Here is a 25476-nt window from a genome sequence, read left to right as displayed (position 1 = left end):
AATTAAACTACTAATGAGGCTCAACACTGTTTAGCTGCCAAAAGCAGTTGGAATTGGGCCGAAACAGTGTGGTAAGTCTTTAGGTGATGGCTATTGTGTCTGTTTCACCTCTCTCAAATGTCTGTGTTGGCAATAAAAAGAAAAAGTTTCCAATTTAAATAGCTAGAGAATAAAAACAATTTGCCAGTAATGCGAAAAAACCTACAGCACCTGGTGTTCCCATGTGGTCTCCCACCCAAGTACTAACCAGGCCCAACACTGCTTAGCTTCCAAGATCAGACGAGATTGGGCGTATCCAATGTGGTATGGCTGTAGTTGAGATACAGTCACTTTTTTGCCCTCTTCTACTTCTATCTAAAGGTAAGCTAATAAAAAACTTTCCTAACTATATTGGCTTACTGAAAAAAAATCATGTGTTGGTAATGTAAAAAGACCAACAGGACATAATATTAGCAGGTGGTCTCAAATTAACCTACTAAAGAGGCTCAACACTATTTAGCTGCCAAAAGCAGTTGGAATTGGGCCGAAACAGTGTGGTAAGTCTTTAGGTGATGGCTATTGTGTCTGTTTGACCTCTCCCAAATGTCTGTATTGGCAATAAAAAGAAAAAGTTTCCAATTTAAATAGCTAGAGAATAAAAACAATTTGCCAGTAATGGGAAAAACCTACAGCACCTGGTGTTCCCATGTGGTCTCCCGCCCAAGTACAAAAGTGGCCCAACACTGCTTAGCTTCCAAGATCAGACGAGATTGGGCGTATCCAATGTGGTATGGCTGTAGGTGAGATACAATCACTTTTTTGCCCTCTTCTACTTCTATAACCAGGTAAGCTAATAAAAAAGTTTCCTAACATTATTGGCTTACTGAAAAAAATCATGTGTTGGTAATGTAAAAATACCTACAGGACATAATATTAGCAGGTGGTCGAAAATTAAACTACTAAAGAGGCTCAACACTATTTAGCTGCCAAAAGCAGTTGGAATTGGGCCGAAACAGTGTGGTAAGTCTTTAGGTGATGGCTATTGTGTCTGTTTGACCTCTCCCAAATGTCTGTATTGGCAATAAAAAGAAAAAGTTTCCAATTTAAATAACTAGAGAATAAAAACAATTTGCCAGTAATGGGAAAAAACCTACAGCACCTGGTGTTCCCATGTGGTCTCCCACCCAAGTACTAACCAGGCCCAACACTGCTTAGCTTCCAAGATCAGACAAGATTGGGCGTATCCAATGTGGTATGGCTGTAGGTGAAATAGAATCACTTTTTTGCCCTCTTCTACTTCTATAACCAGGTAAGCTAATAAAAAAGTTTCCTAACATTATTGGCTCACTGAAAAAAATCATGTGTTGGTAATGTAAAAAGGCCTACAGGACATAATATTAGCAGGTGGTCTCAAATTAAACTACTAATGAGGCTCAACACTGTTTAGCTGCCAAAAGCAGTTGGAATTGGGCCGAAACAGTGTGGTAAGTCTTTAGGTGATGGCTATTGTGTCTGTTTCACCTCTCTCAAATGTCTGTGTTGGCAATAAAAAGAAAAAGTTTCCAATTTAAATAGCTAGAGAATAAAAACAATTGGCCAGTAATGGGAAAAAACCTACAGCACCTGGTGTTCCCATGTGGTCTCCCACCCAAGTACTAACCAGGCCCAACACTGCTTAGCTTCCAAGATCAGACGAGATTGGGCATATCCAATGTGATATGGCTGTAGGTGAGATGCAGGCACTTTTTTGCCCTCTTCTACTTCTATCTAAAGGTAAGCTAATAAAAAAGTTTCCTAACTATATTGGCTTACTGAAAAAAATCATGTGTTGGTAATGTAAAAAGACCTACAGGACATAATATTAGCAGGTGGTCTCAAATTAAACTGCTAAAGAGGCTCAATACTATTTAGCTGCCAAAAGCAGTTGGAATTGGGCCGAAACAGTGTGGTAAGTCTTTAGGTGATGGCTATTGTGTCTGTTTGACCTCTCCCAAATGTCTGTATTGGCAATAAAAAGAAAAAGTTTCCAATTTAAATAGCTAGAGAATAAAAACAATTTGCCAGTAATGGGAAAAAACCTACAGCACCTGGTGTTCCCATGTGGTCTCCCACCCAAGTACTAACCAGGCCCAACACTGCTTAGCTTCCAAGATCAGACAAGATTGGGCGTATCCAATGTGGTTTGGCTGTAGGTGAAATAGAGTCACTTTTTTGCCCTCTTCTACTTCTATAACCAGGTAAGCTAATAAAAAAGTTTCCTAACATTATTGGCTTACTGAAAAAAATCATGTGTTGGTAATGTAAAAAGACCTACAGGACATAATATTAGCAGGTGGTCTCAAATTAAACTACTAATGAGGCTCAACACTGTTTAGCTGCCAAAAGCAGTTAGATTTGGGCCAAAACAGTGTGGTAAGTCTTTAGGTGATGGCTATTGTGTCTTTTTCACCTCTCTCAAATGTCTGTATTGGCAATAAAAATAAAAAGTTTCCAATTTAAATAGCTAGAGAATAAAAACAATTTGCCAGTAATGGGAAAAAACCTACAGCACCTGGTGTTCCCATGTGGTCTCCCACCCAAGTACTAACCAGGCTCAACACTGCTTAGCTTCCAAGATCAGACGAGATTGGGCATATCCAATGTGGTATAGGTGAGATAGAGTCACTTTATTGCCCTCTTCTACTTCTATAACCAGGTAAGCTAATAAAAAAGTTTCCTAACTGTATTGGCTTACTGAAAAAAATCATGTGTTGGTAATGAAAAAAGACCTACAGGACATTATATTAACAGGTGGTCTCAAATTAAACTACTAAAGAGGCTCAACACTATTTAGCTGCCAAAAGCAGTTGGAATTGGTCCGAAACAGTGTGGTAAGTCTTTAGGTGATGGCTATTGTGTCTGTTTGACCTCTCTCAAATGTCTGTATTAGCAATAAAAAGAAAAAGTTTCCAATTTAAATAGATAGAGAATAAAAACAATTTGCGAGTAATGGGAAAAAACCTACAGCACCTGGTGTTCCCATGTGGTCTCCCACCCAAGTACTAACCAGGCCCAACACTGCTTAGCTTCCAAGATCAGACAAGATTGGGCGTATGCAATGTGGTATGGCTGTAGGTGAAATAGAGTCACTTTTTTGCCCTCTTCTACTTCTATAACCAGGTAAGCTAATAAAAAAGTTTCCTAACATTATTGGCTTACTGAAAAAAATCATGTGTTGGTAATGTAAAAAGACCTACAGGACAATAATATTAGCAGGTGGTCTCAAATTAAACTACTAATGAGGCTCAACACTGTTTAGCTGCCAAAAGCAGTTGGAATTGGGCCGAAACAGTGTGGTAAGTCTTTAGGTGATGGCTATTGTGTCTGTTTCACCTCTCTCAAATGTCTGTGTTGGCAATAAAAAGAAAAAGTTTCCAATTTAAATAGCTAGAGAATAAAAACAATTTGCCAGTAATGCGAAAAAACCTACAGCACCTGGTGTTCCCATGTGGTCTCCCACCCAAGTACTAACCAGGCCCAACACTGCTTAGCTTCCAAGATCAGACGAGATTGGGCGTATCCAATGTGGTATGGCTGTAGTTGAGATACAGTCACTTTTTTGCCCTCTTCTACTTCTATCTAAAGGTAAGCTAATAAAAAACTTTCCTAACTATATTGGCTTACTGAAAAAAAATCATGTGTTGGTAATGTAAAAAGACCAACAGGACATAATATTAGCAGGTGGTCTCAAATTAACCTACTAAAGAGGCTCAACACTATTTAGCTGCCAAAAGCAGTTGGAATTGGGCCGAAACAGTGTGGTAAGTCTTTAGGTGATGGCTATTGTGTCTGTTTGACCTCTCCCAAATGTCTGTATTGGCAATAAAAAGAAAAAGTTTCCTGGGGCGTGGCCTGACCGGGGAAGAGGAAAGCTGCACTCACCTAGAGCTCCTGTATCCCAACCTCCTAAACCTTTCAAAATACCCTCCTGCGACCCCCCTCCTACCCCATTCTCCTTCACAACAACCCCAGACCACCAGACGACCTGTCCAGAAAAGCAGCGGTGCCAGGAGGCCCGTTTGCGGCTCTCAGAGCACTGCGGCCTAGCGTCCCATCAAGCCGGGACCTCGAGTTGGCAGCCCACCCGCCGCCGGAGCTCCGCATCGGAGATCGCGGGAGGACCGCTCCAGGGACGAAGCCCGGACACTGCACCCTCACCCAACGCCCCCCTGACGCTGCCGGACCCCTTCCCGGGCTCCTAACCCCCTCACCTGTAACGGTAAGCCGCACACAAGCTCACTCAGTCCCAGCGGCGGCCATCTTGGATTGCGGGGACAGCTGCAGACGCGCTCCCACGCTGCCCCCCAGCTACAAACACGCAGCCCAAACACCATCTGGTGTGTGAATAAGCCCCCCACAGCCCTGTATGTGGCCAGGCTCTGGCAAATAAAACATCTCTCTCCGAGGGAGGCACAAGAATAGGAGCGGCGGCCATATTGGTTGGGGCAGGCACAGAAATACAGCAGGGATATCTGGACACGGCGGCCATATTGGTTGAGGCAGAGGCTCATGTCTGCACAGCTCCCTGCTAGACAGACACTGAGCACCAGCCTACACTACAGCACTGCTGGTACTACCAGCCATTATAACTGCTGCATACCCAACGCAGTTTCCCCTCTCCATTTCCAGCCTGGGAGCCTCAGCCTGACAGCAATATATCAGTTAAGGCAGCCGCCCACCCTCCCATTCATATCAGCCTGCCCAGCCACTCTGAACCCACAGCTCTTGCCCGCTGCCAACATCATTCGCCCCCCTATTGTCCTCCCGCATACAGCAGCTGCAGAAGACTTGCCAGCCCCCTCTTGGCCGTGGGGTGCAACCCCCCCACCAGCAGACTCACCCCCTTCTCCACCGATAGCACCCAAAAGAGATCAGCCTGTGTGAACACACAGGAGACTCACTGAGCTGCTCCGTATTGGAAAAGATATTAACATCAGGAGGCGAGGCCAAGTCATAGTGAAGAGAGCAGACGCATCCAGCCTGGGCTTCCGCTCAGCTCTCTCCCCACATATCCTCCTAAAATCATCTCCTCAGATAACCGTGACACACCGCCTACCCGCAATACCTGGCACAGCTGGCGACGAAAAATCAGCTCAAGGGCAGGTCCCTGAGCAGATAGAAAAGTGAGACTCCCCGCATTCAATATAGCTCACCTCCCTCCGTGGAGGTCACAATACCCAACATGCCTGTCTGAGTAAATTCTTAGACTCGCTAGGACCGAAGCTATCCCTCTCTGCTGATCACCTCCGCCATTTCCACTCCACAAATACCACGTCTACACCCTGGTTGCTGATTTCGGCCCCCAACGGCCTTGTTCACTATGTCCCAGAGAAACAAGAAAACTCCCCAACCAACCGGAAATTTCTTTGGCTCCAAATCCAAGAGCTCTTCAGGCAACATGCAGCTCTCAGATTCTCCCTCCCACCCTGGAACGGTAGAAACATCCATAGACCCCCAGATCCAAGCAGTGATGTCCGGGCTACTGGAAGGGGTACAAAGTGCCTTCAAACAAGAGCTCGCCAAGGCAGTCTCGGAGTTCAGGTCCGACTTGACAGCTTTGGGCACCAGAACTGACGATTTAGAATCTAAAACTGACGACCTATGCCGCTCTCAATCCCGTCTGGATAAGGAACTCTCCAGACTTCATGAAGAGATAGAGACGCTTAAAGAAAGACAAGAAGACCAAGAAAATCGCTCTCGGCGTAACAACTTGCGCATCCGCAATGTAGCGGAAACCGTTCCCGGTTCCTCTCTACCAACGTTCCTGAAAGAATTCTTCCAACAAATAGCCCCATCTCTAACAGACGAGGATTGCCTTTTAGATAGGGCCCACAGAGCCCTTCGCCCGAAACCCCCGGCTTCACAACCCCCAAGAGACATTATAGTCCGTTTCCACTATTATCAAACAAAAGATAAAATCCTCGCAACCACCAGAGACTCTCCATCTACCAAATTCCGAGACATGCAACTACAAATATTTCAAGACCTAGCCCCCTCGACCATTCAAAAACGACGTGAATTGCAGCCGGTCACCAAAATCCTTCGCCAACACAAAATCCGCTACAGGTGGGGTTTTCCCTTCATGCTCCAAGTGTCGGCAAACGACTCTCTGCACAACATCAAGACTCTGACTCAAGGTCAAGATCTCCTGGCAAAACTGGACCTGCTTCCGTCCCCCTCAACAGAAGCCGACGAGAGTCCCTCCACCCCAAGACCACAGAGACACTCCCCCCCACCCCCAGAATGGACAAGGGTTTCTCGTCACCGAGTGGAAAACGGCGAGCCTAACTGAACTCTCTCATCTTTACCAAAGTTGAATTACAAATAGTAAGCTCCACATGTGTGCCTACAGTTCCGACCCTCTATGGGTGAGATACACCTCTGTGGTAATGTTAATTCTGTTTAGTTTAAAGTATAGAGTTAATAATTCAATGTGTAGAGTTTTATAGCATGCTAGCTTAGTTAGTCCCTACAGACCCCTATAGCTTGGGATGCTATCGGTCCTGGCGGTCTCCAACACGCCAGCACTATGCTTCGTTATCCCCCCCCAAATTCCCTTTCACAAATATTTAGATTATATGTAATAATTTGTTTCCTTGTAGCGGTCCCCACATGGGACCCTTCTCTTCAGGGTACTAGCCCTTTTGGGCTCTTTCCTCTCATCTTTCACTTATCTTTTTTTCTCCTCTGGTGTCCTCCCGGTGGTGCTCCCCCTCCTCCTGCCTTCCCTCCCTTCTCCCCCGCAGGGAGATCCCCCTTTCCCCCTCAGTCTACCCACACTTGTAATTTGATTCTTAAAATAACTTGCTGTGACATACCATACGATGGCCCTTAAATTATTGTCCATAAATGTTAATGGCCTGAACTCGCCCAAAAAACGAACGATCCTCCTGGGAGCCTGCAGAAGAGAAAACGCATCCATCGTGTTCTTGCAAGAGACACATTTCTCTGGCAGTCACTCCCAACTCAAGGGCCGTTCGTTTTCTCAAAACTTTTTTGCATCGGCGGACTGCAAAAAAAGAGGAGTGGCTATCCTGATTCGTAGGGGTGTGCCTTTTGTCCCAATTAAAACAATTGCTGACCCTGACGGGAGGTTTATTTTGGTAATCGGAACCATTCGTTCACTTACTGTGACCCTGGTTTCTTTATACGCTCCCAACCAAGACCAATCTCAATTCTTTGACACGTTCTTTAAACGCCTAGGTAGAATGGCACAAGGCCACATAATTATCGGAGGAGACTTCAACACTATTATCGACCCTTTGCTAGACAGATCCTCCCCACCTCCACACACCTCAACGTCAACTATTCCCAGAGCTTCCCGCACCCTTACTGCAGCCTTAAAGCATAATGGACTGAGTGACTCCTGGCGATTAAAGCACCCGCACTCTAAAGATTACACCCATTACTCGGCCCCCCACCAACACTACTCTAGGATAGACATGATCCACATTTCTTCCCCTTTGATCCCTAGAGTTAAAGAGGCAGGCATAACGCCGTTTTCCTGGACTGACCACGCAGGTATTTACATACTCATTGATCTTTATGAATGTCCCCCGAGGACCTATAGATGGCGGCTAGACGACTCCCTACTAGAACATCCCTCCTCGTTAGCAGAAGTTAAACTTGCTATTACTCACTACTTCAAAGAAAACTCCTCCCCTGACCTCTCCCCTACCACCATTTGGGAAGCCCATAAGGCCACCATTAGGGGCCTGATAATCTCCAAGGTCTCCTCTATCCGGAAAAAGCAGAAGGCACAGATACACACCTTAGAAACTCAATTAACATTGCTAATAGATCAACATAAAAGCACGCCCACACCTGCCTTACTGTCCCAGATAGACTCGATCAGAGGTCAGCTGAATACACTCTTATCTCATAGAGCTGCCAATATTCTTAAAAGACTTCAACAACGGTTCTATGACAAAGCGGATAAGATAGACTCGATCTTGGCCAACAAGCTTCGGCGCCAACAAGCGTCGAGAACTATTGATAAAATATACTCCTCTATAAGGGGATCACACACCTATAACCCTAAAGAAATAGCGGAGGAGTTCCGAGCATATTATGAAGCTCTGTACAATCTGAGTGAGTCTTCCCCCGCATCCACATCTGATACAGATAATCTATCTGCCTATTTAACCAACACTCCCCTACCCACACTTTCAGATGCTCATCTTTCCTTCTTGAACGCAAAGATAACGGTGGAGGAGGTAGTATCGGCGATTCGCTCAATGCGCTCCTCTGCTGCCCCGGGTCCCGATGGCTTTACGGCCCAATACTATAAGCGCTTTGCATTGGAACTAGCCCCCCATCTGGTGGTGTTGTTTAACGACATCCTTGAGGGTGCCTCTTTTTCCCCAGAGGCCACCCAGGCGGACATAGTGGTGATCCCAAAACTTGACAGAGACCCGACCGGGTGTGCAAACTACAGACCAATTTCGCTTTTGAATGTAGATTTAAAAATTTACGCGAAGGTCTTGGCCGTCCGGCTTGCTTCTCTGCTCCCACTTCTGGTTCATCCAGACCAAGTCGGTTTTATCCCTGGTCGCCAGGCGTCGGATAACACGAGACGAGCAATAGACCTTATCCACGTCATTCAAAAGCAGAAAAACCCCGCCTTGGTCCTAGCCTTAGACGCGGAAAAGGCATTTGACCGCATTTCCTGGCCCTTTGCCTTTGCAGTTTTAGAAAAGATGGGCTTCTCGGGGGCCTTTCTGGAAGGCACCAAGGCGCTCTACCGCACACCGTCCGCTCGGGTCTCGGTCAACGGAGTCATGTCGGACTACTTCAAAATAGCGAATGGTACACGTCAGGGATGCCCCCTATCCCCGCTTATTTTCGCCCTCATTATGGAACCCCTGGCGGCAAGGATTCGCAACAACCCCTCTATTCAAGGCATAAAAACCGGTCCATCGGAACACAAAATTGCGTTATATGCCGATGATGTACTTCTGACCCTCGCAAACCCGATCAGCTCAATCCCCCCCCTACTCTTAGAAATACAGCAATACTCCCAACACTCTGGCTACAAAATTAATGTAGAAAAGACAGAGGTCCTTGATTTTCACATACCCGGATCCTCCAAATCCGAACTAATGAAACAGCTCCCCTGTAACTGGAACAGAAAGAAAATCAAGTACCTCGGTATATACCTGACTCAACACTATCACCAACTTTTTCAGGCCAATTACCCGCGTCTTCTAGAGATAATTAAAACAGATCTGTCCACGTGGTCCTCCCACTACATCTCTTGGATCGGTAGGATTAACTCAGTCAAAATGAGTGTCCTCCCGCGCCTCCTATACTTATTCCAAACCTTGCCAATATATATCCCCCTTTATGTATTCAAATCACTACAATACCAAACCACTCAGTTTGTTTGGGACAAGAAGCGCCCCCGAATAAGGCTAAAACTCTTACAACGACCCTCCCATCAAGGTGGTCTAGGTATCCCGGACTTCCGGAGATACTACTATGCCTCACGGCTGTCCCAGAATGTCCAATGGTGCAACCCATGGGGCACACAGAAAGTTTGGGTAAAAATAGAAGCGGACGATTTGGGATTGTCCACTATGTCTTCCCTTCAATGGCTACCTAAAAACAAGCGCCCTCACACAGCTGCATCCCACCCGGTGGTCTCCCGCGCTTTATCGGTGTGGGACAAGGTTAACAAAACATACAATTTAGCTCCACTCCCCTCTCCTCTAATTCCGCTATTCCATAACCCAGCCTTTCCTCCAGGCATGAGCCGCTCTTCCCTCTCCAGTTGGCTAAAAGATAACATCTATTACCTTAACGATATCTCCGTCGATGCTAGTTTCCCGCAGTTTGCCGCGATAAGAGAGGGTACAGCAATCCCGAACATGGACTTTTTCCGCTTCCTACAAATCCGGCACTTCCATTCTAAAACCACCCCAACTCTTATATCCAGACCTCTAACATCTTATGAATACATATGTTGGAAGCGAACCTCCTCCGCGGGCCTAATCTCAACACTTTACTCCCTTCTGGAAACCAGCACGGCCTCCTCTCGGGCTCCACATGAGAGGGCCTGGGAAAGAGATCTAGGTTTCCCCATAGATGACGAGGACTGGGAGGAAATTCGCGACAACGCGGCCTCCAGCTCGATATGCGTGAAAATTAAAGAAAACATATATAAGCTCCTTTATCGCTGGTATTATGTCCCATCCAGACTGCATAGGATGTTTCCTAACACGTCGGATAGGTGCTGGAGGGGCTGTACGGCAGAGGGTAGCTTCCTTCATATCTGGTGGAACTGTCCAAAGATAGTTACAATCTGGAAAGAGGTGGAAACCTTACTTTCTAACCTGATGGGAATTGCTGTCCCCCTAGACCCCAAATATTATCTCCTTCCACTTAAACCCCCCATGCTTACCCTGCACCAGCATAAACTATTCCGACATATTATCTCTGCAATGACCTGTCAAATAGCAGCCGACTGGGAAAAAACAGATCCGGCCCCAATGCAGGCAATACTTGCCCGTATATGGTATACTTATAGAATGGAGTATATGACCGCAACTATACGCCACTCTCTCAAATCCTTTCATAAGGTGTGGACGCCTTGGATGACTTCTCAGAACGCCCCCCCACCATATGATATAGACTAACGGAATTCCACCCCCTCCCCCAACCTTCCCCCCCCCCCCTCGCCCTCTCCCTCCACCCCCCTTCCATACCACACTGTGACACCACCTGGCTTCCTTGGAAGGGACAGGGTGTCCCACTGCCACCGGAAGGACGCCCTTTACCCTTCTCTTTTTTGCTTTTTTCTTCTTTTTCTATTTCTTTTTTTTTTTTTTTCTTTTCTTTTCTTTCTTTTCCTTCTTTTCTTCTATCTCCTCTTTTTCCTATCACTCTCTCTCCCCTTTCCTACACCTCTTATAAAAAACAGAAAATTTCCTTCTCTCACCAACTCTTCTCCCCTTTTCACTCTGGAACAAGACAACGCGGAAAACTAGACTCGTACATTGTTTGCATTTTTTGTTTGTGTGTACCGTGTCGCTGAGACTTTATCTGTTTGTACTCTGACATGTTCCAACAATAAATTGTGTTTAAAAAAAAAAAAAAAGAAAAAGTTTCCAATTTAAATAGCTAGAGAATAAAAACAATTTGCCAGTAATGGGAAAAACCTACAGCACCTGGTGTTCCCATGTGGTCTCCCGCCCAAGTACAAAAGTGGCCCAACACTGCTTAGCTTCCAAGATCAGACGAGATTGGGCGTATCCAATGTGGTATGGCTGTAGGTGAGATACAGTCACTTTTTTGCCCTCTTCTACTTCTATAACCAGGTAAGCTAATAAAAAAGTTTCCTAACATTATTGGCTTACTGAAAAAAATCATGTGTTGGTAATGTAAAAATACCTACAGGACATAATATTAGCAGGTGGTCGAAAATTAAACTACTAAAGAGGCTCAACACTATTTAGCTGCCAAAAGCAGTTGAAATTGGGCCGAAACAGTGTGGTAAGTCTTTAGGTGATGGCTATTGTGTCTGTTTGACCTCTCCCAAATGTCTGTATTGGCAATAAAAAGAAAAAGTTTCCAATTTAAATAACTAGAGAATAAAAACAATTTGCCAGTAATGGGAAAAAACCTACAGCACCTGGTGTTCCCATGTGGTCTCCCACCCAAGTACTAACCAGGCCCAACACTGCTTAGCTTCCAAGATCAGACAAGATTGGGCGTATCCAATGTGGTATGGCTGTAGGTGAAATAGAATCACTTTTTTGCCCTCTTCTACTTCTATAACCAGGTAAGCTAATAAAAAAGTTTCCTAACATTATTGGCTCACTGAAAAAAATCATGTGTTGGTAATGTAAAAAGGCCTACAGGACATAATATTAGCAGGTGGTCTCAAATTAAACTACTAATGAGGCTCAACACTGTTTAGCTGCCAAAAGCAGTTGAAATTGGGCCGAAACAGTGTGGTAAGTCTTTAGGTGATGGCTATTGTGTCTGTTTCACCTCTCTCAAATGTCTGTGTTGGCAATAAAAAGAAAAAGTTTCCAATTTAAATAGCTAGAGAATAAAAACAATTGGCCAGTAATGGGAAAAAACCTACAGCACCTGGTGTTCCCATGTGGTCTCCCACCCAAGTACTAACCAGGCCCAACACTGCTTAGCTTCCAAGATCAGACGAGATTGGGCATATCCAATGTGATATGGCTGTAGGTGAGATGCAGGCACTTTTTTGCCCTCTTCTACTTCTATCTAAAGGTAAGCTAATAAAAAAGTTTCCTAACTATATTGGCTTACTGAAAAAAATCATGTGTTGGTAATGTAAAAAGACCTACAGGACATAATATTAGCAGGTGGTCTCAAATTAAACTGCTAAAGAGGCTCAATACTATTTAGCTGCCAAAAGCAGTTGGAATTGGGCCGAAACAGTGTGGTAAGTCTTTAGGTGATGGCTATTGTGTCTGTTTGACCTCTCCCAAATGTCTGTATTGGCAATAAAAAGAAAAAGTTTCCAATTTAAATAGCTAGAGAATAAAAACAATTTGCCAGTAATGGGAAAAAACCTACAGCACCTGGTGTTCCCATGTGGTCTCCCACCCAAGTACTAACCAGGCCCAACACTGCTTAGCTTCCAAGATCAGACAAGATTGGGCGTATCCAATGTGGTTTGGCTGTAGGTGAAATAGAGTCACTTTTTTGCCCTCTTCTACTTCTATAACCAGGTAAGCTAATAAAAAAGTTTCCTAACATTATTGGCTTACTGAAAAAAATCATGTGTTGGTAATGTAAAAAGACCTACAGGACATAATATTAGCAGGTGGTCTCAAATTAAACTACTAATGAGGCTCAACACTGTTTAGCTGCCAAAAGCAGTTAGATTTGGGCCAAAACAGTGTGGTAAGTCTTTAGGTGATGGCTATTGTGTCTTTTTCACCTCTCTCAAATGTCTGTATTGGCAATAAAAATAAAAAGTTTCCAATTTAAATAGCTAGAGAATAAAAACAATTTGCCAGTAATGGGAAAAAACCTACAGCACCTGGTGTTCCCATGTGGTCTCCCACCCAAGTACTAACCAGGCTCAACACTGCTTAGCTTCCAAGATCAGACGAGATTGGGCATATCCAATGTGGTATAGGTGAGATAGAGTCACTTTATTGCCCTCTTCTACTTCTATAACCAGGTAAGCTAATAAAAAAGTTTCCTAACTGTATTGGCTTACTGAAAAAAATCATGTGTTGGTAATGAAAAAAGACCTACAGGACATTATATTAACAGGTGGTCTCAAATTAAACTACTAAAGAGGCTCAACACTATTTAGCTGCCAAAAGCAGTTGGAATTGGTCCGAAACAGTGTGGTAAGTCTTTAGGTGATGGCTATTGTGTCTGTTTGACCTCTCTCAAATGTCTGTATTAGCAATAAAAAGAAAAAGTTTCCAATTTAAATAGATAGAGAATAAAAACAATTTGCGAGTAATGGGAAAAAACCTACAGCACCTGGTGTTCCCATGTGGTCTCCCACCCACATACTATCCAGACCCAACACTGCTTAGCTACCAAGATCAGACGAGATTGGGCGTATCCAATGTGGTATGGCTGGAGGTGAGACACAGGCACTTTTTTGCCCTCTTCTACTTCTATAACAAGGTAAGCTAATAAAAAAGTTTCCTAACTGTATTGGCTTACAGAATAAAATCATGTGTTGGTAAAGTAAAAAGACCTACAGGACATAATATTAGCAGGTGGTCTCAAATTAAACTACTAAAGAGGCTCAACACTGTTTAGCTGCCAAAAGCAGTTTGAATTGGGCCGAAACAGTGTAAAGTCTTAAGGGGATGGCTATTGTGTCTGTTTGACCTCTCCCAAATGTCTGTATTGGCAATAAAAAGAAAAAGTTTCCAATTTAAATAGCTAGAGAATAAAAACAATTTGCCAGTAATGGGAAAAAACCTACAGCACCTGGTGCTCCCATATGGTCTCCCACCCAAGTACTAACCAGGCCCAACACTGCTTAGCTTCCAAGATCAGACAAGATTGGGAGTATCCAACGTGGTATGGCTGTAGGTGAGATACAGGCACTTTTTTGCCCTCTTCTACTTCTATCTAAAGGTAAGCTAATAAAAAAGTTTCCTAACTGTATTAACTTACTGAAAAAAATCATGTGTTGCTAATGTAAAAAGACCTACAGGACATAATACTAGCAGGTGGTCTCAAATTAAACTACTAATGAGGCTTGTGGAAGTCTAGGTACACACACGCCATTTTGTGATAGTATGGCCGCCATTTTGGTTCGCAGAGTTGCGCAAATAAAGTTCCATACCCGAGTATGTGTGACAATGTGGACCAGAAGAGTAGACATACTATCACACATAAATTCATAATAACACACTTACACGAAAGGAAATATAGTTAAAAGGTTTAGAACGCCACACATAGCTTAGTTAGCCCTGCACACAGCTGTCTGTATCGTGTTTAGTACCGTTCCGCTCAGCTCATCATGCAAAGTATTCCGGTCATTGCGAATATTTCGCAATGTACACTGTCCGATAGTTATGGACTAAATCCATATTCCAGAGACAGTTTCTGTTGTAAGTAGTTAACAAAGGAAACTAGCTCAAACCGGTTCTTATCCTTGCTGACGCCGAAACCACCAAACAAAGGACTCTTAAAGTTCACTCCCCTGCACCTGGTCAGACCAGGTACAGCGTCTAACCTCCAATTGCAGTGGACCGGACATATGATCTCTGGCCAATGAGAATGGCCTTTGACCTCCCCCTTCTGACCCTATAAGATAGGCGACACAGAGCAGCCAGGGTCTTTTCGGCACAACTACTTTCCCTGGACCTTCCTACCGGACTATCGCTCATTCCTGAACGATAGTGAGCTCTGACCGGACTGCTTTTCACATACTAGATGACCACGGTAAACGGTTGCATTTATCACGGTATTTATCCTTGTAGTTATTGTTGGCTGATTGTGTCTTGTATTTGTATTCTTTCCCCTTAGCAGAGAGTGTTTAGTATTCCTTGTTATTGTATTGTATCACTTGTTATACCTGTTTATTCTTAATTCTGTAACCCCCTTTTGTCCATTAGGGACTTTAATACAATCTCTTTATGGAGTTCTAACCTCCTTATTTCTATTCCGTGGTCGTGTCTAGTTATTCGCATAATAGCGATAAGGTACATTAAGGACTCTGTCCTTACATTGCGGACTCTGTCCTTTAAGGTATATTCTCACAATTGGAGACAAGTCCTGCGAAAGGATCTCTTATTAAGGTATCGGTTCTTGGTGTATAACATACAATAGACTGTACGCTGCGCTGCGCTACGTTTTGTTCGCACGCAGTTAGGTATAAAGGGTAAGCAGGTTACGGACACATTACGTAACCTGCGCTTTCCACTTATTGTCTCCTTGGTCATATAATATCGGTATTAACAATTAGACTGCTTCTCCTGCAGGGGACACAAATCTTGTATTACTATGTGAATATACTGACATTTATAGGGGGAACACAAACATTGGCTTTGCACAGTCCACTCTAGAATCATTATAGTTATTTATTTATTATTAGTTTTTTATGTATATATATATGTAGGTGTTGACGTTTGTGTGTATAGATATGGCAGCCCAGAAGCACCCTTGAGTATGCAAATATATATATAAAAGGTTTAAGTCATGTGTGAACCTTTAGGGACTGATGGTACACCCCATAAAACTCCTTTTGTAATAGTAGAATCACTCTCAGAACCCCACCAAAATTTGTCCCCATCGAAACATTGCTTGGCGGGCAGCCACAGGTTATGGTAATCCCACAAGAAGATCCTAGACCACAAATGCAAGTGATGTATCCACACCTGGAAAACTGCAGCAAAAGGACTTTGTTGACACCTGTTGTGAACTGTCATAACCATGAACCAGGAGATGTTGTTGTTGTTTCCCCTGCTTTGCCATATACAGGTTGCTTGATAGACCTTTGGAAAGAACCACCCCAAAATCTTGTTGACCAGCACTACCTCAATAACAAAGTCGCAGAGAGAGAGATTCGGGTATGTTCGTCCTACTGCCAAAGGAACTGAAAACCAGAAGGTCCTTACACTCGAGGGCGAAAGAAAGAAATCGCTAAGAGGCACCATTTCGGGAGGACTGGAGAGCAGCTAAGGTCAAGCAACCTGTACAAGCTACAAAAGGGACTGTGACACACCCCACTGGTAACAGGTTGAAAGGATCACTAACAAAATTTTTCCTTTCTCAGTTTTCTCTACTGTTGTGGGTCCTATTCTTGTCTTTCCCCCCCCACTATCCGTTCTCATCTTCCAAATCAAGGATACCGCCGCCGCCCTGCTGCCAGGCATTGGACGGACGATACAGAGTTCTGAGAGTGTGTTACCCATCCCAGCTTAGGTCAAGGTAGAATCTATAAACTTGACACCTTACCCAGGACCGGATGTTTTAATACCATCATACTTAAAAGCATATCAAAAAGAGAGACAACAAAGAGTTCAAGAGTCTGTTGTCACAAACAATACCTACCAAAGGATGCCATATCTGAAGAACGTGTATATGTTGTAACCACCCCTGTTTTTATTTTTATCCCAAAAATTGTACATTATCCTTCGTGACCCTGAGTAGATTGTTCGATAAATGCGGCCCATCGTTTATCCATGATCCTGGATCGGCCGAGAGCAGATGGTTTACTCCCCTTATATGTTTATTTCATGTATCCCAATATCTCTGTTAGGATTATGAATTTCTGTCTTGTCGTGTGAAATATTTTGTAATGTAACAGTTTTATATTTACTGTTAAAGGGTGGACTGTGGAAGTCTAGGTACACACACGCCATTTTGTGATAGTATGGCCGCCATTTTGGTTCGCAGAGTTGCGCAAATAAAGTTCCATACCCGAGTATGTGTGACAATGTGGACCAGAAGAGTAGACATACTATCACACATAAATTCATAATAACACACTTACACGAAAGGAAATATAGTTAAAAGGTTTAGAACGCCACACATAGCTTAGTTAGCCCTGCACACAGCTGTCTGTATCGTGTTTAGTACCGTTCCGCTCAGCTCATCATGCAAAGTATTCCGGTCATTGCGAATATTTCGCAATGTACACTGTCCGATAGTTATGGACTAAATCCATATTCCAGAGACAGTTTCTGTTGTAAGTAGTTAACAAAGGAAACTAGCTCAAACCGGTTCTTATCCTTGCTGACGCCGAAACCACCAAACAAAGGACTCTTAAAGTTCACTCCCCTGCACCTGGTCAGACCAGGTACAGCGTCTAACCTCCAATTGCAGTGGACCGGACATATGATCTCTGGCCAATGAGAATGGCCTTTGACCTCCCCCTTCTGACCCTATAAGATAGGCGACACAGAGCAGCCAGGGTCTTTTCGGCACAACTACTTTCCCTGGACCTTCCTACCGGACTATCGCTCATTCCTGAACGATAGTGAGCTCTGACCGGACTGCTTTTCACATACTAGATGACCACGGTAAACGGTTGCATTTATCACGGTATTTATCCTTGTAGTTATTGTTGGCTGATTGTGTCTTGTATTTGTATTCTTTCCCCTTAGCAGAGAGTGTTTAGTATTCATTGTTATTGTATTGTATCACTTGTTATACCTGTTTATTCTTAATTCTGTAACCCCCTTTTGTCCATTAGGGACTTTAATACAATCTCTTTATGGAGTTCTAACCTCCTTATTTCTATTCCGTGGTCGTGTCTAGTTATTCGCATAATAGCGATAAGGTACATTAAGGACTCTGTCCTTACATTGCGGACTCTGTCCTTTAAGGTATATTCTCACAATTGGAGACAAGTCCTGCGAAAGGATCTCTTATTAAGGTATCGGTTCTTGGTGTATAACATACAATAGACTGTACGCTGCGCTGCGCTACGTTTTGTTCGCACGCAGTTAGGTATAAAGGGTAAGCAGGTTACGGACACATTACGTAACCTGCGCTTTCCACTTATTGTCTCCTTGGTCATATAATATCGGTATTAACAGGCTCAACACTGTTTAGCTGCCAAAAGCAGTTGGAATTGGCCCGAAACAGTGAGGTAAGTCTTTAGGTGATGGCTATTGTGTCTGTTTCACCTCTCTCAAATGTCTGTATTGGCAATAAAAAGAAAAAGTTTCCAATTTAAATAGCTAGAGAATAAAAACAATTTGCCAGTAATGGGAAATAACCTACAGCACCTGGTGTTCCCATGTGGTCTCCCACCCAAGTACTAACCAGGCCCAACACTGCTTAGCTTCCAAGATCAGACGAGATTGGGCGTATCCAATGTGGTATGGCTGTAGGTGAGATGCAGGCACTTTTTTGCCCTCTTCTACTTCTATCTAAAGGTAAGCTAATAAAAAAGTTTCCTAACTATATTGGCTAACTGAAAAAAATCATGTGTTGGTAATGTAAAAAGACCAACAGGACATAATATTAGCAGGTGGTCTCAAATTAAACTACTAAAGAGGCTCAACACTATTTAGCTGCCAAAAGCAGTTGGAATTGGGCCGAAACAGTGTGGTAAGTCTTTAGGTGATGGCTATTGTGTCTGTTTGACCTCTCCCAAATGTCTGTATTGGCAATAAAAAGAAAAAGTTTCCAATTTAAATAGCTAGAGAATAAAAACAATTTGCCAGTAATGGGAAAAACCTACAGCACCTGGTGTTCCCATGTGGTCTCCTACCCAAGTACTGACCAGCTCCAACACTGCTTAGCTTCCAAAATAAGACGAGATTGGGCGTATCCAATGTGGTATGGCTGTAGGTGAGATGCAGTCACTTTTTTGCCCTCTTCTACTTCTATCTAAAGGTAAGCTAATAAAAAAGTTTCCTAACTGTATTGGCTTACTGAAAAAAATCATGTGTTTGCAATGTAAAAAGACCTACAGGACATAATATCAGCAGGTGGTCTCAAATTAAACTACTAAAGAGGCTCAACACTATTTAGCTGCCAAAAGCAGTTGGAATTGGGCCGAAACAGTGTGGTAAGTCTTTAGGTGATGGCTATTGTGTCTGTTTGACCTCTCCCAAATGTCTGTATTGGCAATAAAAAGAAAAAGTTTCCAATTTAAATAGCTAGAGAATAAAAACAATTTGCCAGTAATGGGAAAAAACCTACAGCACCTGGTGTTCCCATGTGGTCTCCCACCCAAGTACTAACCAGGCCCAACACTGCTTAGCTTCCAAGATCAGACGAGAGTGGGCATATCCAATGTGGTATGGCTGTAGGTAAGATACAGGCACTTTTTTGCCCTCTTCTACTTCTATAACCAGGTAAGCGAATAAAAAAGTTTCCTAACTGTATTGGCTTACTGAAAAAAATCATGTGTTGGTAATGTAAAAAGACCTACAGGACATAATATTAGCAGGTGGTCTCAAATTAAACTACTAAAGAGGCTCAACACTGTTTAGCTGCCAAAAGCAGTTGGAATTAGGCCGAAACAGTGTGGTAAGTCTTTAGGTGATGGCTATTGTGTCTGTTTGACCTCTCCCAAATGTCTGTATTGGCAATAAAAATAAGAAGTTTCCAATTTAAATAGCTAGAGAATAAAAACAATTTGCCAGTAATGGGAAAAAACCTACAGCACCTGGTGTTCCCATGTGGTCTCCCACCCAAGTACTAACCAGGCCCAACAATGCTTAGCTTCCAAGATCAGACGAGATTGGGCGTATCCAATGTGGTATGGCTGTAGGTGAGATAGAGTCACTTTTTTGCCCTCTTCTACTTCTATAACCAGGTAAGCTAATAAAAAAGTTTCCTAACATTATTGGCTTACTGAAAAAAATCATGTGTTGGTAATGTAAAAAGACCTACAGGACATAATATTAGCAGGTGGTCTCAAATAAACTACTAATGAGGCTCAACACTGTTTAGCTGCCAAAAGCAGTTGGAATTGGGCCGAAACAGTGTGGTAAGTCTTTAGGTGATGGCTATTATGTCTGTTTCACCTCTCTCAAATGTCTGTATTGGCAATAAAAAGAAAAAGTTTCCAATTTAAATAGCTAGAGAATAAAAACAATTTGCCAGTAATGGGAAAAACCTACAGCACCTGGTGTTCCCATGTGGTCTCCCACTCAAGTACTAACCAGGCCCAACACTGCTTAGCTTCCAAGATCAGACAAGATTGGGCGTATCCAATGTGGTATGGCTGTAGGTGAGATACAGTCACTTTTTTGCCCTCTTCTACTTCTATAACCAGGTAAGCTAATAAAAAAGTTTCCTAACATTATTGGCTTACTGAAAAAAATCATGTGTTGGTAATGTAAAAATACCTACAGGACATAATATTAGCAGGTGGTCTCAAATTAAACTACTAAAGAGGCTCAACACTATTTAGCTGCCAAAAGCAGTTGGAATTGGGCCGAAACAGTGTGGTAAGTCTTTAGGTGATGGCTATTGTGTCTGTTTGACCTCTCCCAAATGTCTGTATTGGCAATAAAAAGAAAAAGTTTCCAATTTAAATAGCTAGAGAATAAAAACAATTTGCCAGTAATGGGAAAAAACCTACAGCACCTGGTGTTCCAATGTGGTCTCCCACCCAAGTACTAACCAGGCCTAACACTGCTTAGCTTCCAAGATCAGACGAGATTGGGCGTATTCAATGTGGTATGGCTGTAGTTGAGATAGAGTCACTTTTTTGCCCTCTTCTACTTCTATAACCAGGTAAGCTAATAAAAAAGTTTCCTAACATTATTGGCTTACTGAAAAAAATCATGTGTTGGTAATGTAAAAAGACCTACAGGACATAATATTAGCAGGTGGTCTCAAATTAAACTACTAATGAGGCTCAACACTGTTTAGCTGCCAAAAGCAGTTGGAATTGGGCCGAAACAGTGTGGTAAGTCTTTAGGTGATGGCTATTATGTCTGTTTCACCTCTCTCAAATGTCTGTATTGGCAATAAAAAGAAAAAGTTTCCAATTTAAATAGCTAGAGAATAAAAACAATTTGCCAGTAATGGGAAAAAACCTACAGCACCTGGTGTTCCCATGTGGTCTCCCACCCAAGTACTAACCAGGCCCAACACTGCTTAGCTTCCAAGATCAGACGAGATTGGGCGTATCCAATGTGGTATGGCTGTAGGTGAGATGCAGGCACTTTTTTGCCCTCTTCTACTTCTATCTAAAGGTAAGCTAATAAAAAAGTTTCCTAACATTATTGGCTTACTGAAAAAAATCATGTGTTGGTAATGTAAAAAGACCTACAGGACATAATATTAGCAGGTGGTCTCAAATTAAACTACTAATGAGGCTCAACACTGTTTAGCTGCCAAAAGCAGTTGGAATTGGGCCAAAACAGTGTGGTAAGTCTTTAGGTGATGGCTATTGTGTCTGTTTCACCTCTCTCAAATGTCTATATTGGCAATAAAAAGAAAAAGTTTCCAATTTAAATAGCTAGAGAATAAAAACAATTTGCCAGTAATGGGAAAAAACCTACAGCACCTGGTGTTCCCATGTGGTCTCCCACCCAAGTACTAACCAGGCCCAACACTGCTTAGCTTCCAAGATCAGACGAGATTGGGCGTATCCAATGTGGTATGGCTGTAGGTGAGATACAGTCACTTTTTTGCCCTCTTCTACTTCTATAACCAGGTAAGCTAATAAAAAAGTTTCCTAACATTATTGGCTTACTGAAAAAAATCATGTGTTGCTCATGTAAAAAGACCTACAGGACATAATATTAGCAGGTGGTCTCAAATTAAACTACTAATGAGGCTCAACACTGTTTAGCTGCCAAAAGCAGTTGGAATTGGGCCGAAACAGTGTGGTAAGTCTTTAGGTGATGGCTATTGTGTCTGTTTCACCTCTCTCAAATGTCTGTATTGGCAATAAAAACAAAAAAGTTTCCAATTTAAATAGCTAGAGAATAAAAACAATTTGCCAGTAATGGGAAAAAACCTACAGCACCTGGTGTTCCCATGTGGTCTTCCACCCAAGTACTAACCAGGCCCAACACTGCTTAGCTTCCAAGATCAGGCGTATCCAACGTGGTATGGCTGTAGGTGAGATACAGGCACTTTTTTGCCCTCTTCTACTTCTATAACCAGGTAAGCTAATAAAAAAGTTTCCTAACTGTATTGGCTTACTGAAAAAAATCATGTGTTGGTAAAGTAAAAAGACCTACAGGACATGATATTAGCAGGTGGTCTCAAATTAAACTACTAAAGAGGCTCAACACTGTTTAGCTGCCAAAAGCAGTTGTAATTGGGCCGAAACAGTGTGGAAAGTCTTTAGGTGATGGCTATTGTGTCTGTTTGACCTCTCCCAAATGTCTGTATTGGCAATAAAAAGAAAAAGTTTCCAATTTAAATAGCTAGAGAATAAAAACAATTTGCCAGTAATGGGAAAAAACCTACAGCACCTGGTGTTCCCATGTGGTCTCCCACCCAAGTACTAACCAGGTCCAACACTGCTTAGCTTCCAAGATCAGATGAGATTGGGCATATCCAATGTGGTATGGCTGTAGGTGAGATACAGTCACTTTTTTGCCCTCTTCTACTTCTATAACCAGGTAAGCTAATAAAAAAGTTTCCTAACATTATTGGCTTACTGAAAAAAATCATGTGTTGGTAATGTAAAAAGACCTACAGGACATAATATTAGCAGGTGGTCTCAAATTAAACTACTAATGAGGCTCAACACTGTTAGGTGCCAAAAGTAGTTGGAATTGGGCCGAAACAGTGTGGTAAGTCTTTAGGTGATGGCTATTGTGTCAGTTTCACCTCTCTCAAATATCTGTATTGGCAATAAAAATAAAAAGTTTCCAATTTAAATAGCTAGAGAATAAAAACAATTTGCCAGTAATGGGAAAAAACCTACAGCACCTGGTGTTTCCATGTGGTCTCCCACCCAAGTACTAACCAGGCCCAACACTGCTTAGCTTCCAAGATCAGGCGTATCCAACGTGGTATGGCTGTAGGTGAGATACAGTTACTTTTTTGCCCTCTTCTACTTCTATAACCAGGTAAGCTAATAAAAAAGTTTCCTAACATTATTGGCTTACTGAAAAAAATCATATGTTGCTAATGTAAAAAGACCTACACCATATTAGCAGGTGGTCTCAAATTAAACTACTAATGAGGCTCAACACTGTTTAGCTGCCAAAAGCAGTTGGAATTGGGCCGAAACAGTGTGGTAAGTCTTTAGGTGATTTCTATTGTGTCTGTTTTACCTCTCTCAAATGTCTGTATTGGCAATAAAAAGAAAAAGTTTCCAATTTAAATAGCTAGAGAATAAAAACAATTTGCCAGTAATGGGAAAAAAAACTACAGCACCTGGTGTTCCCATGTGGTCTCCCACCCAAGTACTAACCAGGCCCAACACTGCTTAGCTTCCAAGATCAGACGAGATTGGGCGTATCCAATGTGGTATGGCTGTAGGTGAGATACAGGCACTTTTTTGCCCTCTTCTACTTCTATAACCAGGTAAGCTAATAAAAAAGTTTCCTAACTGTATTGGCTTACTGAAAAAAATCATGTGTTGGTAATGTAAAAAGACCTACAGGACATAATATTAGCAGGTGGTCTCAAATTAAACTACTAAAGAGGCTCAACACTGTTTAGCTGCCAAAAGCAGTTGGAATTAGGCCGAAACAGTGTGGTAAGTCTTTAGGTGATGGCTATTGTGTCTGTTTGACCTCTCCCAGATGTCTGTATTGGCAATAAAAAGAAAAAGTTTCCAATTTAAATAGCTAGAGAATAAAAACAATTTGCCAGTAATGGGAAAAAACCTACAGCACGTTTTGTTCCCATGTGGTCTCCCACCCAAGTACTAACCAGGCCCAACACTGCTTAGCTTCCAAGTTCAGACGAGATTGGGCGTATCCAATGTGGAATGGCTGTAGGTGAGATACTGTTACTTTTTTGCCCTCTTCTACTTCTATAACCAGGTAAGCTAATAAAAAAGTTTCCTAACATTATTGGCTTACTGAAAAAAATCATGTGTTGCTAATGTAAAAAGACCTACAGGACATAATATTAGCAGGTGGTCTCAAATTAAACTACTAATGAGGCTCAACACTGTTTAGCTGCCAAAAGCAGTTGGAATTGGGCCGAAACAGTGTGGTAAGTCTTTAGGTGATTTCTATTGTGTCTGTTTTACCTCTCTCAAATGTCTGTATTGGCAATAAAAAGAAAAAGTTTCCAATTTAAATAGCTAGAGAATAAAAACAATTTGCCAGTAATGGGAAAAAAACCTACAGCACCTGGTGTTCCCATGTGGTCTCCCACCCAAGTACTAACCAGGCCCAACACTGCTTAGCTTCCAAGATCAGACGAGATTGGGCGTATCCAATGTGGTATGGCTGTAGGTGAGATACAGGCACTTTTTTGCCCTCTTCTACTTCTATAACCAGGTAAGCTAATAAAAAAGTTTCCTAACTGTATTGGCTTACTGAAAAAAATCATGTGTTGGTAATGTAAAAAGACCTACAGGACATAATATTAGCAGGTGGTCTCAAATTAAACTACTAAAGAGGCTCAACACTGTTTAGCTGCCAAAAGCAGTTGGAATTAGGCCGAAACAGTGTGGTAAGTCTTTAGGTGATGGCTATTGTGTCTGTTTGACCTCTCCCAGATGTCTGTATTGGCAATAAAAAGAAAAAGTTTCCAATTTAAATAGCTAGAGAATAAAAACAATTTGCCAGTAATGGGAAAAAACCTACAGCACGTGGTGTTCCCATGTGGTCTCCCAACCAAGTACTAACCAGACCCAACACTGCTTAGGTTCCAAGATCAGACGAGATTGGGCGTACCCAATGTGGTATGGCTGTAGGTGAGATACAGGCACTTTTTTGCCCTCTTCTACTTCTATAACCAGGTAAGCTTATAAAAAAGTTTCCTAACATTATTGGCTTACTGAAAAAAATCATGTGTTGGTAATGTAAAAAGACCTACAGGACATAATATTAGCAGGTGGTCTCAAATTAAACTACTAATGAGGCTCAACACTGTTTAGCTGCCAAAAGCAGTTGGAATTGGGCCAAAACAGTGTTGTAAGTCTTTAGGTGATGGCTATTGTGTCTGTTTCACCTCTCTCAAATGTCTATATTGGCAATAAAAAGAAAAAGTTTCCAATTTAAATAGCTAGAGAATAAAAACAATTTGCCAGTAATGGGAAAAAACCTACAGCACCTGGTGTTCCCATGTGGTCTCCCACCCAAGTACTAACCAGGTCCAACACTGCTTAGCTTCCAAGATCAGATGAGATTGGGCATATCCAATGTGGTATGGCTGTAGGTGAGATACAGTCACTTTTTTGCCCTCTTCTACTTCTATAACCAGGTAAGCTAATAAAAAAGTTTCCTAACATTATTGGCTTACTGAAAAAAATCATGTGTTGGTAATGTAAAAAGACCTACAGGACATAATATTAGCAGGTGGTCTCAAATTAAACTACTAATGAGGCTCAACACTGTTAGGTGCCAAAAGTAGTTGGAATTGGGCCGAAACAGTGTG

The 25476-nt window shown here is 42.5% G+C and overlaps 21 non-coding genes and 10 pseudogenes across 21 annotated transcripts; all 31 read right to left on the bottom strand.

Moving 5' to 3' along the window:
• Window positions 1–198: 198 nt before the first annotated feature.
• On the bottom strand, window positions 199–317 carry LOC146031395 (5S ribosomal RNA). The gene has a single exon (XR_014456862.1). It is a non-coding gene; the product is annotated as a 5S ribosomal RNA (ribosomal RNA).
• Window positions 318–662: 345 nt separating this feature from the next.
• Window positions 663–781, bottom strand: LOC146027801 (5S ribosomal RNA; annotated as a pseudogene).
• A 345-nt stretch (window positions 782–1126) lies between these two features.
• LOC146031923 (5S ribosomal RNA) lies at window positions 1127–1245 on the bottom strand. Its single transcript, XR_014457376.1, has one exon. It is a non-coding gene; the product is annotated as a 5S ribosomal RNA (ribosomal RNA).
• A 345-nt stretch (window positions 1246–1590) lies between these two features.
• On the bottom strand, window positions 1591–1709 carry LOC146032321 (5S ribosomal RNA). Its single transcript, XR_014457762.1, has one exon. It is a non-coding gene; the product is annotated as a 5S ribosomal RNA (ribosomal RNA).
• Window positions 1710–2054: 345 nt separating this feature from the next.
• Window positions 2055–2173, bottom strand: LOC146033209 (5S ribosomal RNA). The gene has a single exon (XR_014458618.1). It is a non-coding gene; the product is annotated as a 5S ribosomal RNA (ribosomal RNA).
• Window positions 2174–2518: 345 nt separating this feature from the next.
• LOC146029427 (5S ribosomal RNA) lies at window positions 2519–2636 on the bottom strand (annotated as a pseudogene).
• A 340-nt stretch (window positions 2637–2976) lies between these two features.
• LOC146032680 (5S ribosomal RNA) lies at window positions 2977–3095 on the bottom strand. Its single transcript, XR_014458104.1, has one exon. It is a non-coding gene; the product is annotated as a 5S ribosomal RNA (ribosomal RNA).
• Window positions 3096–3441: 346 nt separating this feature from the next.
• On the bottom strand, window positions 3442–3560 carry LOC146031394 (5S ribosomal RNA). The gene has a single exon (XR_014456861.1). It is a non-coding gene; the product is annotated as a 5S ribosomal RNA (ribosomal RNA).
• A 7614-nt stretch (window positions 3561–11174) lies between these two features.
• Window positions 11175–11293, bottom strand: LOC146027800 (5S ribosomal RNA; annotated as a pseudogene).
• Window positions 11294–11638: 345 nt separating this feature from the next.
• Window positions 11639–11757, bottom strand: LOC146031922 (5S ribosomal RNA). Its single transcript, XR_014457375.1, has one exon. It is a non-coding gene; the product is annotated as a 5S ribosomal RNA (ribosomal RNA).
• Window positions 11758–12102: 345 nt separating this feature from the next.
• Window positions 12103–12221, bottom strand: LOC146032320 (5S ribosomal RNA). The gene has a single exon (XR_014457761.1). It is a non-coding gene; the product is annotated as a 5S ribosomal RNA (ribosomal RNA).
• A 345-nt stretch (window positions 12222–12566) lies between these two features.
• Window positions 12567–12685, bottom strand: LOC146033207 (5S ribosomal RNA). The gene has a single exon (XR_014458617.1). It is a non-coding gene; the product is annotated as a 5S ribosomal RNA (ribosomal RNA).
• Window positions 12686–13030: 345 nt separating this feature from the next.
• Window positions 13031–13148, bottom strand: LOC146029426 (5S ribosomal RNA; annotated as a pseudogene).
• Window positions 13149–13488: 340 nt separating this feature from the next.
• LOC146028514 (5S ribosomal RNA) lies at window positions 13489–13607 on the bottom strand (annotated as a pseudogene).
• Window positions 13608–13950: 343 nt separating this feature from the next.
• Window positions 13951–14069, bottom strand: LOC146033945 (5S ribosomal RNA). Its single transcript, XR_014459354.1, has one exon. It is a non-coding gene; the product is annotated as a 5S ribosomal RNA (ribosomal RNA).
• Window positions 14070–18206: 4137 nt separating this feature from the next.
• On the bottom strand, window positions 18207–18325 carry LOC146028450 (5S ribosomal RNA). Its single transcript, XR_014455224.1, has one exon. It is a non-coding gene; the product is annotated as a 5S ribosomal RNA (ribosomal RNA).
• Window positions 18326–18669: 344 nt separating this feature from the next.
• LOC146029417 (5S ribosomal RNA) lies at window positions 18670–18788 on the bottom strand (annotated as a pseudogene).
• A 345-nt stretch (window positions 18789–19133) lies between these two features.
• Window positions 19134–19252, bottom strand: LOC146033664 (5S ribosomal RNA). Its single transcript, XR_014459073.1, has one exon. It is a non-coding gene; the product is annotated as a 5S ribosomal RNA (ribosomal RNA).
• A 345-nt stretch (window positions 19253–19597) lies between these two features.
• On the bottom strand, window positions 19598–19716 carry LOC146030542 (5S ribosomal RNA). The gene has a single exon (XR_014456033.1). It is a non-coding gene; the product is annotated as a 5S ribosomal RNA (ribosomal RNA).
• A 343-nt stretch (window positions 19717–20059) lies between these two features.
• On the bottom strand, window positions 20060–20178 carry LOC146032831 (5S ribosomal RNA). The gene has a single exon (XR_014458247.1). It is a non-coding gene; the product is annotated as a 5S ribosomal RNA (ribosomal RNA).
• A 345-nt stretch (window positions 20179–20523) lies between these two features.
• Window positions 20524–20642, bottom strand: LOC146034671 (5S ribosomal RNA). The gene has a single exon (XR_014460076.1). It is a non-coding gene; the product is annotated as a 5S ribosomal RNA (ribosomal RNA).
• A 345-nt stretch (window positions 20643–20987) lies between these two features.
• LOC146028438 (5S ribosomal RNA) lies at window positions 20988–21106 on the bottom strand. Its single transcript, XR_014455223.1, has one exon. It is a non-coding gene; the product is annotated as a 5S ribosomal RNA (ribosomal RNA).
• A 345-nt stretch (window positions 21107–21451) lies between these two features.
• LOC146028426 (5S ribosomal RNA) lies at window positions 21452–21570 on the bottom strand. Its single transcript, XR_014455221.1, has one exon. It is a non-coding gene; the product is annotated as a 5S ribosomal RNA (ribosomal RNA).
• A 346-nt stretch (window positions 21571–21916) lies between these two features.
• On the bottom strand, window positions 21917–22025 carry LOC146029272 (5S ribosomal RNA; annotated as a pseudogene).
• A 345-nt stretch (window positions 22026–22370) lies between these two features.
• Window positions 22371–22489, bottom strand: LOC146031496 (5S ribosomal RNA). Its single transcript, XR_014456963.1, has one exon. It is a non-coding gene; the product is annotated as a 5S ribosomal RNA (ribosomal RNA).
• Window positions 22490–22833: 344 nt separating this feature from the next.
• Window positions 22834–22942, bottom strand: LOC146029381 (5S ribosomal RNA; annotated as a pseudogene).
• Window positions 22943–23283: 341 nt separating this feature from the next.
• LOC146031104 (5S ribosomal RNA) lies at window positions 23284–23402 on the bottom strand. The gene has a single exon (XR_014456580.1). It is a non-coding gene; the product is annotated as a 5S ribosomal RNA (ribosomal RNA).
• Window positions 23403–23747: 345 nt separating this feature from the next.
• Window positions 23748–23866, bottom strand: LOC146028145 (5S ribosomal RNA; annotated as a pseudogene).
• A 346-nt stretch (window positions 23867–24212) lies between these two features.
• LOC146028415 (5S ribosomal RNA) lies at window positions 24213–24331 on the bottom strand. The gene has a single exon (XR_014455220.1). It is a non-coding gene; the product is annotated as a 5S ribosomal RNA (ribosomal RNA).
• A 345-nt stretch (window positions 24332–24676) lies between these two features.
• On the bottom strand, window positions 24677–24795 carry LOC146028482 (5S ribosomal RNA; annotated as a pseudogene).
• Window positions 24796–25140: 345 nt separating this feature from the next.
• Window positions 25141–25259, bottom strand: LOC146031494 (5S ribosomal RNA). Its single transcript, XR_014456961.1, has one exon. It is a non-coding gene; the product is annotated as a 5S ribosomal RNA (ribosomal RNA).
• Between the last annotated feature and the right edge of the window lie 217 nt (window positions 25260–25476).

Source organism: Crinia signifera, chromosome 8 (genome assembly GCF_055691185.1).
Source record: "Crinia signifera chromosome 8, ASM5569118v1, whole genome shotgun sequence".
Classification (NCBI taxonomy): domain Eukaryota; kingdom Metazoa; phylum Chordata; class Amphibia; order Anura; family Myobatrachidae; genus Crinia; species Crinia signifera.
Note: the sequence above shows the minus strand (reverse complement) of the source record. Positions and strands in the feature narration are given on the sequence as shown.